The sequence below is a fragment of the Felis catus genome, chromosome E2 (assembly GCF_018350175.1).
Source record: "Felis catus isolate Fca126 chromosome E2, F.catus_Fca126_mat1.0, whole genome shotgun sequence".
Taxonomy (NCBI): domain Eukaryota; kingdom Metazoa; phylum Chordata; class Mammalia; order Carnivora; family Felidae; genus Felis; species Felis catus.
This window is the reverse complement of record NC_058382.1, coordinates 32967836-32987090: the sequence shown is the minus strand read 5'-3', so window position 1 is coordinate 32987090 and position 19255 is coordinate 32967836.

The window sequence follows — 19255 nt, the reverse complement described above, 5'->3', positions numbered from 1 at the left end:
GGGTGGGGGACAGGGCCATCCTCCAGCCCAAGTGACGTCCAAGTACAGTTGAACGACAGCATGTTCTTCTCTGTGCGTTCACTTTTACATTTACCATCTATTTATGACCTTGAAACGGGTTTTCGATTTCTGATGGTGATATAGAATCTCTCTCATGATTTGTGAGTTCTAACTTTATGATCTTAAAATCATGAAATATCGCAGACTTACATAAAAAGATACCCATTGTATAACAAAGAGCGAGCTAGCTTAAAAAACAAAAACATTAGCCGTATGACCGATGGTCCTGTGTTCTACTCCCCAGGTGTGCCCCTGTCCTCCCTCCTACATGGCCAACCAGATTGATTATTCTCAGGCACGAAAGTCATGAATCTATCAATGCTTTCTCTAGGTGGATGGATGGATGGATAGATAGATAGATAGATAGAAGATAGATAGATAGATGTAGGTAGGTAGATAGAGGTACAGATATAAAGAGATTGATAAATATAGGGATATATACGGATATATACATAGGAGATACATAAATCCCTAAAATTATAAATGTGTATTTCTAAAATTATCATATACTAACAATTGGCCCTTGACTAATACAGGTTTGTCCACACACGTCCACTAATATGCAGATGTTTTACCGTACCATTCAGTAAATATATTTTCTCTTCCTTAGGATTTTCTTAATAACCTTTTTTTTCCTCTATGTTTACTTTATTGTCAGAATATGGTATATAATACACGTAACATACAAACTATGTGTTAATCAACTGTTTACATTATTAGTAACACTTCTGGTCAATAGTAGGCTATTAGTAGTTAAGTTTTGGGGGAGTCACATTTACACATGGATTTTCGACGGAGTGGAAGGGTCAATGTCCCTAATCCCTGCATAGTTCCAGGGTCAACTGTCTTTTTTTTTCCCCCTTTGGGTCAACCGCCTTCATGTGCGTGTGTCTATGAGGCTTAACATATAGAAAAGTGCACTAATCATAAAGGTACTTTTTACATGGTAAATACATCCACAAAATCACCATTTGGACCATTAAAAAGTATGACCAGCACCCCAGAGACTCTCCTTGTTCCCCCTCCTAGTGAACATCTACCTACTCCAGCCCCCACAAAGGTAACCACTCTCTTGACCTCTAACAGCGTGGATTAGTTTTGCTTGTCTAAACAATAGAAAGTATCGTTTTGTGCATGTTTAAAGTTGACACGAATGGCATCATTCTGCATGAACCTTTCTGCAAATGTTCTTGAGATTTTTCCATGTTGATACTTGAACTTCCTTTTAAAAACAAATGTATTTAATTAAGAAGAGTGAGTTGATTTTAAGGAAAACACCGAGGGCATACTAGGACAAGTTGAGCAGAGGGTGCCAGAACTTAGGAAACATTGGATCTAACTCCGCTATCTTCCCCTTTTACAGGTGTGAAAACTGAGGCCAGAGAAGTAAGAGCCATACCCCCCGGGCCACTCTGCAAGTTCATGTACTGCTGGGACAAGGGCCCCAGCCCCAAATGCCTGAGGCCAGAGATCTTTTCCACTACGTCATGTTGGCAAGGAACACCTCCCTCCACCCAACCCCATGGCGACAGATAGCAACTCTATTTCCTAGCCAAGGTTACTTCTTAACCTTGAACTGCAGAAACTAAGCTGTTCTCACTGAATTGTTTTAGAATGAAGCCTGGGGTGGGGGCAGTGTGGTGGTGTGGGGACAAGTCAGCTGTCCAGCTTTCAAAGTTATGACAAGTCTTCCACTCGGCAGCCCACCTCGGTGACCTATATTTTAATATGTGCTATTAGATTATTGCTAATGAGACATTTTAGGGCTAAAAGAATTATGCTCGCTGCCCGGGCTGCGGTAAAAGTACAATCGAATTAAGGGCTGAAATCGTTTAGGACTCTGCTAGACAACCTGTCCCCCAGGCTGGGCCTGAATGGAGAGATTAAGCTTTAGAAATTACACAGGAAAAATAAGTATAATTGATCTAAGGTAACTTCACTCGTCTAAATTAAATAATGTGATTGTTACAGGCAGAAAGGATCAGGATGAGGAGCCGGACGGAAAAGGCTCGCTATCTGCAAACAAAGTTATAAGTAAAAGCCCTAGGGAATTGACTTTTTCCTGACGAGCTGGACACCCTCCTTGCTGATGGCTTTGAGAGTCCGCTGGGGCATGAGCCGGAAGTGGACCCAGTCTGAGCTCAGAGAGTCTGAGCTTTGGGACCCCCGAGCACCATCCTCACATCCCCTGCCTAGTACCTGGGCCCTTCCAGCTCTTCCCAGCCTCCCAAATGGGGGAGCTGACGCCACCCTATCCCCTTAGGCAGGTTGTCCAATGTCTTCACTCTTGGGCGCGAGAGATTTCTCTGCGGGTGGCAGGCCAGCTGCTTTGGTGTGGCCGGTGCCCACCCGCGTGAGTCCTGCCCCCTGGAGCCCCAAAGATCGGGTCCATGCCAACCTCCCTGGAACAAGATCTCCCCCCACCTCCCGTGCCACCATTTATCATGGCACAGTGCCAGCCTGAGACCCGTTCTCGAATGGGGCTGCGGCGTTTGCACAATGGCAGAGGACCTGGTGTTCAGGGAGCTGACTGGCTGAAGGAGAGAAGTGATAGCTCCTCTCTGGCTTAAGTGTTTGCATCCCACCAACACTACCCTTGGTTCTACGTCATTGGGGAAGCAGGGGCGGGGTGGGCAATGTCAGTCCTGGTGCTGTTCATTCAATGGCAGATGCTGTCAGCAGGAGCCTCCCTGCTAACCTGTGAGGGCAGAGACTTCTCACCTCATCCATCTATCTCATCCGCTCAGCCCCCTTTGCCTCCCAGATCTCCTGTGTGTCCTACTCCTAGGCGAAGAGTGGGCGGCCCTGGAAGGGGAGATTTGGGGGCTCCCAAACTCCCCCCAAATATTGCTGCATCTAATGCCTTCAAGCCCATAGTTAACCCTATTTAAAAAAAAAATTCCAGGGCACCTGGGTGGCTCAGTCGGTTGAGCATCCGACTCTTGGTTTCAGCTCAGGTCATGATCTCACAGTTTGCGGGTTCGAGACCCACGTCAGGCTCCGTGCTGTCCGCACGGAGATTGGGATTCTCTCTTTCTCTCTCTCTCATTCTCTCTGCCCCTCCCCTGATCCCTCTTTCTGTCTCTCTCTCAAAATAAACAAATAAACTTCAAAAAAAAAAAAATTCCAGGGTGCCTGGATGGCTCGGTGGGTGGAGCGACCGACTCTTGATTTCGGCTGGGGTGAGATCAAGCCCCAAGTCAGGCTCCGTGCTGAGTGTGGGAATCTTGCTTAAGATTCTCTCTCCTCTGCCCTCCTCCCCTGTTCACACTCTCTAAATTAATTAATTAATTAAAATCTTTTTAAAAATTCCAGTTAGTTAACATACAGTGTTGTACTAGCTTCAGGTGTACAATATAGTGATTCATCACTTCCATACATTACTCAGCGCTCATCATGATACGTGTCCTCTTAATCCCCTTGCTACCAGTTTCACTATCCTCCCACCTACCTCCCCTCTGATAACCACCAGTTTGTTCTCTGCATTTAAGAGTCTGGGTTTGTTGGTTTGTTTGTTCGTTTGTTTTTGTCTCTTTTTTCTTTGTTCACTTGTTCTGTTTCCTTTTCTTTAAGCAATTTTTTTAATGTTTATTTTTGAGACAGACAGAGAGCGAGCAGGGGAGGGACAGAGAGAGGGAGACACAGAATCCGAGGCATGCTCCAGGCTCTGAGCTGTCAGCACAGAGCCCAGCTCGGGGCCTGAACTCACATACCGCGAGATCATGACCTGAGCCGAAGTCGAACACTGAACCGACTGAGCCACCCAGGTGCCCCCATTTGTTTTGTTTCTTAAGTTCCACATATGAGTGAGATCATATGGTATTTGTCTTTTTCTGGCTGACTTATTTCTGTTAGCATTATACTCTGTAGATCCATCCATGTTGTTGCAAATGGCAAGAACTCACTCGTTTTTTACAGCTAAGTAACATTCCATTATGTTATACACCACATCTTCTTTATCCATTCATCTATCAATGGACACTTGGGTTCCTTCATATCTGGGCTACTGTAAATAATGCTGCAATAAACATAGGGATACATACATCTTTTCAAATCAGTGTTTTCATATTTGTTGTTTAAATAGCCAGTAGTGGAATTACTGGACCAGAGGGTAGGTCTCTTTTTAATTTATCGAGGAAGCTCCATACTGTTTTCCACAGTGGCTGCCCCAGTTTTCATTCCCACCAACAGGGCATGAGGGCTCATTTTTCTTCACATCCTCACCAGCCTCTGTTGTTTCTTGTGTTTTTAATTTTAGCCATTCTGACAGGCGCGAGGTGATATCTCATTGTGGTTTTGGTTTGCATTTCCCTGATGAGGAGTGATGTTGAGCATCTTTTCATGTGTCTGTTGGCCATCTGGATGTCTGTTGGAAAAAATGCCTGTTCGTGTCTTCTGACCATTTTTCATCGGATTATTTGCTTTCTTGGGTGTTGAATTGTATCAGTTCCTTATATATTCTGGATAGTAACTTCTTAATCAGATATGTCATTTGCAAATACTTTTCCCATTCCATACGTTGCTTGTTGATACTGTTGACTGTTTCCTTTGTGTCACTCTCCAGGTTAAAAACGAACTAGAACACGGGGGTGCCTGGGTGGCTCAGTTGGTTAAGTAGTTAAGCATCTGAGTTTAGCTCAGGTCATGATCTTGTGGTTTGTGGGTTCGAGCCCCACCTCGGGCTCTCTGCTGGCAGTGCAGAGCCTGGAGCCTGCTCAGATTCTATGTCTCCTCTCTCTGCCCCTCCCCCGCTCGCACTCTGTCTCTCTCTCAAAAAATAAACATTAAAAAAATTAAAAAACAAACTAGAATATGTAGATACAAAGGATTTCCTCCCTCTCACCATCCTTTCTTTTTTTCTTCTCCCCACCCCCTTTATTCCTTCCTTCCTTCCTTCCTTCCTTCCTTCCTTCCTTCCTTCCTTTCAATAGATATTTCCTGAGCAACTACTATGTGTCAGGGAGTTCTATGACACAGGACTATAGTGGTAAACAAGATGGCTAAGGCCCCTGCTTACACTCAAGGAGGGGGAAACATCTAAAACGAATAAACAAGCAAATAAATAAGATATCAAGACATACTGACAAGTGCTTGAAGACTACACTAGAGTGTGAGTTAATTCAGAAAGCTGGGGAGGGCCCCGGGCCAAGCAGGTACTCAGGGAAGCTTCTCCAGGGCCTCCCAAATTGAGAGATCAGAAGTTGAGATGGGCTGAGCCCTCCAGAGAGCAGGGAGGAGAGACTAAGGCAGAGAGTGCACAGGCTGGGGTTGGAGCAGACAGGACCAGCAGGAAGGGGAGGCTTCCAGAAGAGACGGTGGCAAAAGGAAGGAAGGGGTGGGCAATGGCCTGATTTTAAGGCACCCGTTGGCCACGGTGAGAAGGATGGTGTGTGTTAAGGAAGCCATTGGGAATGGCTGAATGGGAGAGCGCATGATCGAAGTTGTATCGAAAGGGTCTGTCCGGCCGGTGCGTGCAGAGTGGGGCAGGGACCTGGTCCAATGGCTCTGGAGTCACCAGGGGAGAAGAGGGGCTGTGAACAGCTGAGACCCCTCCCGGGCAGGAGGAAGAGGACTGGCAGGAAAGGACAGTCTGGGGACAGTTTCTGATCCTGAAAAACATAAAGAGACATAAAGAGTAAACAGACATGCTCTCTCCAGTTCTTTAGAGATACGACTGTCCTGGCCCAGAAAACTGCCCACCTTGGCCCGTCCTGCTGGGAACCATCTTGGAGCCCGTCTGTGTCTTTCAAAGTGGGACAGACGGGATCAGCGTCAGGGGCCGCGGGTCTCTGAAACACCCGCTCTTTGAATGGGTCTGTGGACAGGGCAGAGCACAGATCTTGACTCCTCTTAAGTACATCTCCAAACCTCACTCTGTCAGCAAACAGGTGACTTTCAGTTTGTGGAACAGGAGAGATCTCTGTTCCTCAAAAGCCTGTGACCGAGTCCGAGAGACTCCTGTATTCATTCCTGTCTTTGAAAGCAGAAGTGCAAGCTTGAACTTGGGCAGTATAAACCTCTTTCTCTCGTGAATTCAGGAGAATTCTCTCGTGAATTCAGTCCTCCCCATTGCACTTGGCACAGGGTCTACTCTTTGGGCCTCAGCTTTCCTTTCTGTATAATGGGCGAGATGATTTCCAGTGTTCACTCCTGTCTGACATCTATGTCCTCCCTGGAAGGGAGGGATGAGGGGTAAACTTAGGGGCAGTATAACAGGGGGCAAAGTAGACAATTCTGAATAAATCGTGAGCCCTCTGCCCATCTCACTGTGTCCCGGGGTGGGGGGCTGCCACCGACCAGGCAAGAATCCGATGAGAGGGGAGGGCCAGGGGGAGGATGGGCTGGCTGCCACAAAGGACCCACATAGCAGCGTGTAATTACATTTTCCCGACTTCTCCTGTTGTTTTGGTCACCTGAGGGCTTTGCAAAGCTTTCGTCGTTCTTTTTCCGTTGTCTGATTTTCTTTTCTCTTTTTCTTTTCATTTTTTTCCTGTTACCTTCAGACACTGATATTAGCTCAGTGACTCAGCCCTTTGGCTCCTTATTAATTCCAGGCTCCTGTGTCCTATCTGCCCATTCTCCTTCCCGCTTCTCAGAAGCCCGGCTCGCACTTTGGTTCTTTGCGGGCAGCGAATGCTGTCCACGATGCCCTGCTACCTTCCTCTCTGAAGTACCGTGGGTCTGTGGATTTCCTGTGCTGACAGCTCCAAGTCCCCTTGCTAGTGTAGACAGAAAATTCTGAAGTCGCTGCATATTTTCTAAAACAACAAGACCCCCAAATAAAGCAGGGCAACGGAACATCACAAGGTAAGTCGCAAAATTTTTAGGACGGAGGAGACTCCAGAGTTCATCCAAAGCAGCGTGTCCTCTCCACTGTATCACCCCCTCAGCAGTGGCCATTTAACAGGTGCTTGCATGCCTCCCTTGACGGAGTGCTTACTTCTTGCAAAGGCAAACGACTGCACCTTTAGACTTCACTGACTGGTAGGGAGTCCTGTGGTCAAGCTGCCGGCCCTGGGTTCAGCCCTTGGAGCCACACGGAGGATGGTGACCCCCTCCTTCTGCACAACCACGGCAGATATTGGAGGACAGGGATAGCGAGTCTCCCTCCCCGACTCCAATGCTACTGCCACCCACCTCGGGTTCTCTCTTGTCTAGGCCAAGCATCCAGCCCCAATGCCTTTAAGTCTTACAAGAGACTTGATTCCAAGTCACAACTCCTGGACTTGCCTTTGGAATTCAGCAGCTGCCAGGGACATCACAGCTAATTGCCTAAGAGGCCACGGGGACACATTTCCTCCCCTCCCCAGTCATTGACTTTCTCGGGTTTCGTTGATCCAGTTTGTATCGATTGCATCCCGGTGAAATGCAGACACTTGCACGGTTTCACCGCCCCTGAGAGACCTGCCTGTCATCTCGAACCGGGGCCAGACCAAAACCATTCGTGATCACTCGGGAAGGTGCCCGAGGGCCACTAAAGCAGCTGTGGCATCAGCCAGCCAGTCTGGGTGAATGGCGGAAGGAGTTACCTGGGACAGGGAGCCACCAACCAGCACCTTGTGGCCCACCTGGAGGCCGTGGAGTTGTGGTTGATGCACCTGCTACTTCGCAAATCAGGAACTCTCACACGAAACTCAGAGTCTCTGGTTTCTTCTAAAGCATCGGGAGCTCTGTCCGGCCACTCTGAGTTTGGGGGAAGGCACGATCTCTCCAGCTGAACCCAGACTCCTTACTTCTCCTCGGTCCACTCACTCCCCTTTCTGCCCACTTTTGTGCTGTGGAGAGTTTGCAGCCCCTGCCCCGGGGCACTTCTGCCTCTCTTGCCCCAAAATTTCCACCTCTTTGGCACCAAGATGGTGAAAGTACAGGACAGATGCCCAGAGAATGGAGTCTTGCTTGGGGACAAAAGGTAAGGCAGAAAAGGGCACCTTGTTCTTCCCGATGGAGACCTTGGCCTGGAGGACAGAGGCCACAGCTGTCGGTCTGACCCTGGAGGACTCATCAGCCAGTCGTCCACTAGGCTCTTTCAGGTCAGGGTCCTGCCAGTCTTTCCAGGCACTGCTCTCCCCTCCTCTCTCCTCACACCCTTCACTCCCCGAAAGCTGGGCCTCCCCGTTCTTCCTCCACGCACAGGTCGGTCCCTCTGTCCGGAAACTCCCTCCTTTCCTCCTCTTTGCTTGGAGAATCCCACTTCCTTGGGACTTTATTCCAACTCCTCAGACACCACAGCCGGGTCAGACCCCCTTGGTCTGTGTTCCAGCTGTCCCCATACCTCGAGGGACAGGCCTTACCCCACACGCCAGTGATAACACCGGTGCCCCCTGCCAGGGGACGAGCTTGTTGAGGGCAGAGACGCGGTCTCGTTCACCGTACCCCCCCCTCTACCTCCGGCTGCAGGCAATGCCATCCCCACCCTGTTTTGTTGACCGTCTGACACGGCTCTTGGGCCTGACCAGATGTTGTGCTGAACAGGAGGGAGCAGGAAGGATCCTGGGGGTGACCAGTCCCATCTGCGTGTTACCTGGTTGCCCTGAAAAGGTGTGGTCACCCGCTCCTCCCGCAGAAGACGGAGGGTCTGGAGGGCTGTTGCCAAAGCTTGTTCAGCGCCATCTTTGAAACCATCGGTTTACAAAAAAGTACCGTATTAGTTTCCTACGGCTGCCGCAGGCAACCACAGACTTTTGTTGCTCGCTGTTCTGGAGGCTGGGTGTCTCAAATTAAGGTGTGGGCAGGCTCTGGCTCCTTGTGAGGGCTCCGGGAGAGAACGCTTCCTTGCCTTTTCCAGCTTCTGGAGTTTGAAGGCAGTCCCCGACATTCCTCGGCCTGGAGCTGCGTGGCTCCAATCTCTGCCACTGCCTTCATGTGGTGTCTTCTTTCTGTGGTTGTCTGCATCCCACTGTTTTCTTTTCTCCTAAGGACACCAGTCAGATCGGGTCAGAACCCATCCTCGTATTAACTAACTGCGTGTGTCAAGACCCTATTTCCAAATAAGGTGACATTCTGCGTACCTTCTGACATTCTGAGTTAAGGCTTCAGCATGTATTTTGGGGGGGGGGCACATTTCAATCCGTAACAGGTACCAGAATCTCCGTCACTCCTAGCCTTTGCCGTCTCCCAGCCGATGGCCGAAGGACGACCTCAGTGACGAAGTCAATCGAGGTATTGCCGCGAATGACCCAAGACTAACGGGGCTCCTCAGCCAACTCTGGTCCTCCCAGAGGTCCACGAAGGGGCAAACCTGGATGCTGTCTGGGTGTTTCCTCATTCCACAGAGGCTGTAAGCCACGGCTGTAGCCAGGATGTCTGAGCAAGCCTGGTGCTCGAAACCAGCTGATCTGGGCAGGACGTGGCTGCGTGCCAGCACTGAGGACCCTGAGAGCAGCCATTTACTTTTGGTTCCCTAAAGAAGAGTAAATGTTGTGAGTTGTTCCGGAAGTAGGCTGCAAGCTCTCTGGTGGCCTTTCCTGATCGAGCTCAGATTCAGAACCGCAGGTCTCCGGTGGTATCCTAACCGGGAGTATTATTTTTTCCTTGGCAAGACGTAACCTCAGCAATCTAGACTCCTTTAAAGTTGCCAGTAGGGCGTTGAGTACCCAGCACCTCGCATGTGGAATACACCCACCCCCCCCTCCACCACCCATTCAGTGGCACTGAGAGCCATCGCTTGACCAAATCAGGGCTCCGTCAAAGTGCCCCTTCATTCTGTTTCTCCTTGGCTGCCATCTGGAGGTGGTGAGAAGAACGAGCACCTGTCTCTCTAGGTCTCCTTGGTCTTACCTCTGCTTTTCTCGATACATCTGTAAAATGGGTGTCCCAGGGTATCAGAAGGATAGCCCTCGGTGTGAGCTCTGAGATCCTTGGGAGAAAAATATCAGATTATATCCACCTGAGTCTCCTGATTTTCCAAAGCTCAGACGGTAATGTCAGCTTTCAAGGTAATACTTTCCACCCGATGTTACACTTCGAAAGATTTTCTCTCTCATTCTCTCAGTCCCTGCCTCTGTCTCTTTCACATGTGTACACACACACACACACACACACACACGTTTGGTCTGAACTGACTCCCTAAAGCTCCGTGATGGTATGTAGATGAAGTAATATCCCCATTTTACAGAGGAGGAAACTGAGTCCTAGCAAGCTAAGGGATGTGACAGTAAGTCAGTGAATGAACACAGCAACTGGAACCTAAGTGCCCTGAGCCTGGCATTCTTTTCTCTGCACTACAGGCCCACCCAGAAAATGGTGAGCACAAGCAAACATGCATGGAGGGTGGGATGGGAAAGGCCCGAGCCCCCAGGTGCCTCCCGGATTCCCTCCCATGCCATCACCCTCTGCAGCCTCTCGTGGCAAGAGCAGGTCTCCCCTCCCTCAGACGCGCACGGAAGCCCTGGCCCCAGCCTGGCCATCAAGCTCTCTGGGAACAAACAAGGCCTTTCCTCCAACCCCAGAACACTCGATCTCTCCTCTTGTGCCGACCCCACCCTGGGGAGCCATGCGTCATTGCTGTCAACACACTGGGGCTGGGTGACCGCCACAGGAATTCATCCATAAACGCAGACAATGGCTGAGGAAGTGCGGGCCTTTCATGTGGCTTGAGGGCCACATGTGGGGGATCAGAGCCAAGGGGACCTCCATTCCAGGTCATATTACCACTTGTGCCCTTTATGTGTGGCCTCTCATGAGCCCTCTGGTCTCATTGGCTCTCTCCAAGGGTCCTATGCGGTAGATAAAGCCACAGTTATGATTTCCTCTTAGAGATGCAGAAACTGAGGTGCAGAGAGATTGCAGTGGCTTAGGGGTGCTGCATGAGACTCAGAGCTGACCGGGGGTTAGGGGACTAGGCCAGCTTTGCCCCCAGAGCACGACCTAGCAGTGACTTCACTTTCCAGGGTCTAGCTTCCTCCTTTGCAAAAAGGGGGCTATTGCTTCGTTTGAGATACTTCTTGGGTCCAAAGAGGTAGCTTCTTTTTGACAACACTTTGAGAATTATTATGTTTTCTTAAATCACACAGGGACGCCTGGGTGGCTCGGTTGGTTAAGGGTCCGACTCTTGATTTTGGCTCAGGCCGTGATCTCACAGTGCATGAGATTGAGCTCCACATCAGGCTCTGCATTGGCCTCTCTCCCTCTCTGCTCCTCCCCACCCACCCCCCAAAATAAATAATTAAGCTTAAAAAAATCATACAGGGGCACCCAAGTGGGTGGCTCAGTTGGTTAAGCTCAGGTCACGATCTCACGGTTCATGGGTTTGAGCCCCGCGTCGGGAACCGTGAGATCGTGACCTGAGCTGAAGTCAGACGCTTAACCAACTGAGCCACCCAGGCGCTCTGAAATAAGTATTTTTTAAAAACTAAAAAAAAAAATCATACATAACTTTCTGGCCCCATTATTCAAATGACCTACTGAATCAGTGAATGAAAGGAGGCAAAACTAAGGTTTATTTGTGGCTGTTCTGAGTGAATGAGCTCCAGCTAACAACAAAATCATTCTCCTAAAATATCCTCTGAGGATCAGAGAGCCATAGAACATTCCACAAGACCAATTATCTGGTTCCTTCTCTTGTGAACCATTTGTGGATTATATTTAAACGTTCCCACAACCCTTCTCCATTTGCCAAAGTTGTTAGTAATGTTCATGACGCAGGCCTTGCAGGGTGATGGTGGGGAAAGAGGCCGGCTGCTCAGGTTTCAAAGCAGGTTGGGTTCCTGTTTACTTACCATTTAAACTAAGAGCCAGGCCGTCGCTGGGGAAGGTGACAGCACTTCTCTCTTGGGATTTCTATGTTTTGGTTTTTCACTACGAAACTCTCGGGCTGAGAGTATTCGGTTACTAATTTGTATCTAATATCATGGCCGAATGGAGGAGGGAGCATTAGGCCTACGTGTGTGGTAATAGTTGGACGAAAAGAAAACGTGGCATGGCGAAACAAAGCCCAGACGGAAGGAGAGGGCTCAGGGTTTAGTGAACAAGGGCTGCATCCTGTTGCAGGTCGGCCCGATTTTCTGGGTTCAAATAAATTAGCTGTATCAGAAGGCCCTTTTGGCTTTCCAAGCTTTTCCCTGTCCGTTTTATTGGAGCTTCGACAAGTCACGTGTCAGCCTACCTGTCTGAAAGTAACCCTGAAAGGAGTGTAAAGGGACTTCGGCGGCCCCGTCAACGCCCGTCTTGGTCGGGCCTGTGTTTACCATTCAAAGGAAATGGCTTTTTCCTGACGACTGTGTGGAGTACAGAGATTTTGCTTCCATTATTTCAGTTTAATTTGGAGCTCCTTCTAACTTAAAACCCTGACAAGCAGAGGACTGAACCCAAGAAATCTGGGAAACTGTGCAAGTTTATATTGTGAATGTTTGTCACCGAAGAAAACTCTGTGTGTGTGTGTGTGTGTGTGTGTGTGTGTGCATGTGCGTGTGTGTGTGTGTGTGTGTGTAATAAATTTAGGGGAGGGGCTCCTGGCTGGCTCCGTGGGTGCAGTGTGTGACTCTTGATCTCCAGGTCATGAGTTCAAGCTCTACATAATCCATCATTAAAAAAGGAAATATTTAAGGGGCACCTATGTGGTTCGTTGGTTGAGCGTCCGACTCTTGATTGTGGCTCAGGTCATGATCCCGGGGTTGTGGGATCAAGCCTTTGCGTCGGGCTCCACGTTCAGCGTGGAGGTGGGTGTGGTGCCTACTTAAAAAAAATTAATAAAAATAAATAAAGAAAATAAATGTAGGGGAAACTTCAGGCCACTCAAGTGTCTGTCAGCAGAAGCATGGATAAGAAAATTGAGGCAAGCCTTACACTAGAACCCTACTGTGTAATAGTGTTCACCAATATAGATGAATCACAGTTACTATCTGCAAAAGAAATGGGACACCTGGAAGAGTACACGCTTCATGTACTTAAAGCATGTACCTTACAATTTCATTTATACGGATTTTTAGGACGGACAGGCTAATCTGTAGTGATAGAAATCAAACTAGTAGTCATCTCTGTGGTGATGGCGATTACTGAATGTCAAGAGATTCATAGGAATTTTTTGAGACAAGGGTATGGTTTATATGAGTGTATCCAGTTAATCTGTGCATTTCATCGTGTCTGTATTTTATTTAAAATAACTATAAAAATAATAATAAACTACATGAACAAGGTTCCTTAAAGATTCAGATATCATATAATATACTTTTTTCTCTTTGCATTTCTATGTTACGTGATAATGAATGCTCAAAAGCCTATTATTAATCATCTACCACAATTCTCTTAATCTTTATGTGTGTTTTAGATCTTCTACTTTGAATGTAGTGAATTGAATGTATTATAAATTCTTACTACTATCAAATACAAAGGAAATTAACATTGAGCTCATCGGAAATGCATGTTAATAAGATGGGTAGGTTTTCTCTCTACCTCATGGCTCCTCATCAGTATTATTCCCATTTTTATTTTTATGGATGTAAGCCCTGAAGAGTTTATTTACCTGTGTAAAAGGTAGTAATGGAAGAATTTGTTATAGAAAATTATTTAGGGGCGCCTTGGTGGCTCAGTCAGTTAAGTGTCCGACTTCGGCTCAGGTCATGATCTTGCCGTCTGTGCGTTCGAGCCCCACATCAGGCTCTGTGCTGACAGCTCGGAGCCTGGACCCTGCTTCTGATTCTGTGTCTCCTTCTCTCTCCGCCCCTCCCCCACTCATGTTCTGTCTCTCTCTGTCTCTCAGAAATGAATACATGTTAAAAAAACATTCTTTAAAGAAAATTATTTAGATTATTTTCAAGTCATTTGCCAAAAATCACATAGTATCTACTATTAAAGATTATTTGTAATGATCCACCAGCTAAGAAACCGGTTGGTCCTCCTTCAATTTTACTGCAAGCAATTAATTAAAACCATTACCATTAAATACATACGTAAATTAGTCAAATAACACGGTTAAGTCTTTCTTATCCAATTATCTCCCCACTCTCCTTCTTAATATTCTGTCAGTATTTGAAATCGTTCCTTTGTCCCATGCCCAGAGTATTCTTATACCCCCGGAGTAAGGTGTGATTTTAAGACTTAGAATAGGTGCAAGGCACACCTTTTTTTCCTGTAAAGTACAGGAAATGTAAATGTGGAAGACGGCTCTTTGAAAGACTTGCAATGAATTTTAAAGAGGCCAGTCACCCTGGTATCTTTCTACCGCAACCAGACTAGATTTCTGTTAATTCCATGAATAAGCCTTCCTTTCTCCTGCACGTTTTGTTGTTTCCGGAAGAAACACTCCCTCCTTCACTCTTTAGCTTCTAGTCATCTTTCCTGGCACGGAGGGCTTCCTCCATCAATGTTAGTTATCGCTGCCCTTTGTCACTTTCCCAAAGTACCTGTTGTCGCCTGTTTTGTAACTTCATCACCCGTAGCGTTTACGACCGTTTTAGTGATTTGTCTTCACAAGGCTCTGTATCCCATGAGGATGAGGACTGTTTGTTTTGTTCACCATTGTATCCTGGGATCTATACCAGGACCTGGCACGAGTTATGTGCTTAATACGTATTTATGAAATGAATCTAAATGAATGAAGAAGGTAAGAAAAGTAGGGTGGAGATCTTTCACCCGTGGTCGACCTTATACTCGCACAATCTCTCTTGGTATCACTACAGCTTTACAATACGGTTGTATAGCTGAGGTGGCAATTCTTCCATCTCAAACACATGCAATTTGGCGGTTTTTGTCTTCAGAACTTCTTGCTATGTGTAACTCTTTGTACTTCTAAATACATTTTACAGTAAGCTTTTTAGAATCAGCTTGTCTGGTATACACACACACACACCCCATGTCACGGAGGGATCTTGACTACAATTGCTCAAATTTATAGAACTATTGGTGGAAATTTTACATGTTTATCATATCAAGTCAGCCTAGAAATGTAATTATTCTTTCCACTTAGCCCTTATTTCACATAGTTTTAATCAAATTTTATAATTTTATCCAAGTTCTTGCAAATGTATTTTAGATTTGTTTTCAGATATCTATTATTTCCTTTTATTTTTAAATTTATATATATATATATATATATATATATATATACACATTTTTTTTGAGAGAGAAAAATACGATGTGAGAACAGCTCTGTCTTTGGTAGCTTTGAAGATGGAGATGGGCCACAAGCCAAAGAATGTCGGTGGCCTCAGATGGAAAAAAAAAAAATTCTCCCCTCATTTCTCCAGAAGGAAGGAATACAGCCTTACTGACACCTGGCTTTTAGCCCAATGAGACCCAGTGACCTCCAGAATAAGATAACAAATTTATATCATTTATGCCACTGAACTTGTGGTAATTTTATAGATGCAATAAGAAACTGATATAGTATGAATGTAATTTACTTAAAAATATTTTCTAATATTAAACCATCCTTGCATTCCTAGAATAAATCCAACTCGATCATGAATTATTTGATACATTGTTGGACTGGACTTAATAAGAGAATTTATATTCATACATAAAGCAGAAAAGGTACTGATCGTTCCCTTATTGCCCTCATATCAATGTTATTTTTCTCTGTTAAAGGATGTATAATATTGGGATTATCTGTTTCTTAAAGATTTAAAACTTGTCTGGAGCACCATCTAAGGGTTCCTTGGGTGGGGTTGATTTTAAGCTACTTATTAAATTTCTATAACGATTATAGAGCTAGTCAGGATTTCTCTTTAGTCAATGTCTTGATTTGGCTTTCATCTTTAATGGAATGAAATTTCGTAAAGCAAAGACTGATCAGCTGGATATGATCAAAGTCAAACTCTTTTCTCTGTGAAAGACCCTGGTAAGAAGATCAAAAGACAAGCTACACATTGGGGAAAAAATATTTGCATATCACATATCTAACAAAGAAGTATCTAGAATATATAAAGACCTCCCCAAATCCAAGAGTAAAAACAAAATAAAATAATCCAATTAAAATATGGGCACAAGGGGCACCTGGGTGGCTCAGTCGGTTAAGCGTCCGACTTCGGCTCAGGTCACGATCTCGCGGTCTGTGAGTTCGAGCCCCGCGGCAGGCTCTGTGCTGACAGCTCAGAGCCTGGAGCCTGTTTCAGATTCTGTGTCTCCCTCTCTCTCTGCCCCTCCCCTGTTCACGCTCTGTCTCTCTCTGTCTCAAAAATAAATAAACGTTAAAAAAAATAATAATAATAATTTAAAAAAATAAAATAAAATGTGGGCACAAGAGGGGCACCTGGGTGGCTCAGTCAGTTAAGCATCTAACTTCGACTCAGGTCATGATCTTGCAGTTCGTGGGTTCTAGTCCCTCTGGGCTGACGGCTCAGAGCCTGGGGCCTGCTTCAGATTCTGTGTCTCCCTCTCTCTCTGCCCCTCCCCCACTTGTGTTCTGTCTCTCGCTGTCTCTCAAAAATGAATAAATGTCAAAAAAAATTAAAAAAAAAAAAGAAAAAGAAGAGTGACCACACCAAATATTACAAGGATGTGGAGAAACTAGACCACTCATCGCTGGTGTGAAGGTAAAATGGTACAGCTATAATAGTTTGGCAGTTTCCAAAAACAAAAACAAAAACAAAAACAAAAACAAAACAACAAAAACAAAAACAAAACAACAAAAACCAACACTCTGTGCAACACTCTGTTCCTCAGCAATTGCACTTTCAGGCATTTATCCCAGAGAAACGAAAGCTTATGTTCACACAAAGCCTGCCCATAAAAGTTTATGGCCGTTTTACTCAGAAAATGATAATAAACAGGAAACAACCCAGATGTCCCCCAGTGGGTGAAAGGTGAAATAAGCTGTGGTACATCCATGTCACGGAATAGGAAGGAACACGTTCCTGATAGAATCAGCAGCCCAAAGTTACATACTGTGTGATTCCATTGATGTAACCTTCTTGAAACCACAAAGATACAGACATGGGGGAAATACGCGTGGTTGCCCGAGGCTAAGGGGAGATGGGAAGGGGGGGTGGGGGGAAAGGGCCAGGTGGCTGTAAAGAGCCAAATGAGGAATTCTTATAGTGGATGGAATATTGTGTCTTGACTGTATTAATGTCATTACCCTGGCTGTGATATTCTACAGTAGTTTTTCAAGATGTTACCGTTGAGGGAAATCATACTAAAGTTTCTCAACACTAGTAATAAAGAAAAAATGTAAAAAAAAGAAAAAAAGTAGCCCAGTGATAAAAATACATTATATACAAGAGAACCACGAAAAGAATTCCTTTTGACTTCTCATCAGACACAATGAAAGGAAGAGGTCAATGGAATCTTTACAGAACTGGAAGGGAAAAGGAAGTCAACACAGAATTCTGTATCTGGCAAAAATAAGTCTTTAATGAAGGCAAAATCAAGACATATTTAGACAAAAGAAAGCAGAGAGAATTTATTGTCAGGCATCTTGCCCTCTAAGAATTGCTCAAGGACATTCTTCAGGCTGGGGAAAAACGATGGAAAGGTAGAATCATACCAAGAAATTGAAATAGAGAGTGCCGGAAATAGTAAATATGTAGACAGACCTTTTTTTCCCTCAAGTTTTTACTTGACCGTTTTGAACAGAAATGATAAATGTGTCTTGCGGTGTTGAAAACACATAGAAGATACATGACAAGGGTCCAAACGGCAGGACAGAATGACATGAAAGCACCCCGAGCTTCCTACATGATAAGGGAATTAACGTACTTGTATTTGAAAGTAGACAATATTAAGCGAAAAGTATATATTATAAGCTCTGGAACAACCACTATTTACTTACTAAAAGTAAGTAAGTATAGCTAATGAGCCAAAAGAAAATATAAAATGACAAGATACTAAAATAAAAAAAAAAAAAAAAAAATTAGTCCAAAATAAGTCAGAAAGAAAAAGATCAAAGAAAAAATGGACTAGAAAACAAAAAGCAAGATGATACAGACTCAAATCCAATCACATCAATAATTCTATTAAACGGAAGGAGACTAAACGTTCCAATGAAAGGACAGAAATTGCCAGACAAGATAGATAAAAAGTAAGATCCAAATGGACCACAAAATACTCATTTTTTTAAAGCTTATTTAGTTTGAGAGAAAGAGAGTGAGCCAGTGGGGGAGGGGCAGAGAGCAAGGGAGAGAGAGCGACCTCAGCCTGCTCCTGACTGTTCAGTGCAGAGCCTGTAATGCGGGGCTCGAACTCACGAACCTTGAGATCATGACCTGAGCTGAAGTCGGACACTTAACTGACTGAGCCACCCAGGCACCTACACAAACTATTTATTTAAGAGATGCATATTCCGTATAAAGACACAGATGGGTTAAAAGGAAAAGGAAGGAAAAAGATAAACCAGGCAAACACTAGTCCTAAGAAAGCTAGCATGGTTAAGCAGTTACTTACTGACAGCATAAGTGGTATTATTGGAATTACAGAGAAATATTCATAACGGTAAAAGGGTCAGTTCATCAAGATGACATAACAATAAAAAATGGTCATGAACTTAATGGCAGAGCTTCAAACTGACAGTTGATAAAAGTCAGAGTTTTCAACATCCTTCTTTCAGTAACTGCTAGAATCGACAAACAATCAGCAAGGTGGAGAGGACATCTCGAGTTATCAAGTCACTGGACCTAACTTACATTTAGAGAACATTACCCCCAACACTTGTCGAATCCTCATTCTTTACAGGTACACATGGGACAGTCCCCAAGATGTACCGTAGGCTGAACCATAAAATGAGTCTTAAAACATTGAAAGGGACAGACATGAAAAAAATAAGAAGAAGAAAGACCGGAGGAAAGTTTTCACCCCTAGCCTAGAACCCAGGCCAAGACAGAAAAACTCCCTCATTAGTCTTCCTTTGCCAGAAGTTGCATTTTTCTGGTTTATTCTTCTCCTGAGAGTATAGCCCTTCAGGCATCTGTGTGTCTCCCCTGAGACCTTGGTCCCAGATCCTCACCTCATTTAAAAACCTTGTCTTTTAGGGGCACCTGGGTGGCGCAGTCGGCTAAGCGTCCGACTTCAGCCAGGTCACGATCTCGCGGTCCGTGAGTTCGAGCCCCGCGTCGGGCTCTGGGCTGATGGCTCAGAGCCTGGAGCCTGTTTCCGATTCTGTGTCTCCCTCTCTCTCTGCCCCTCCCCCGTTCATGCTCTGTCTCTCTCTGTCCCAAAAATAAACGTTGAAAAAAAAAATTTTTTTAAAAATTTAAAAAAACAAAAACAAAAACCTTGTCTTTTGCCTCGTAGGGCAGCAAAATACTAAGCCCCTTGTTACTGA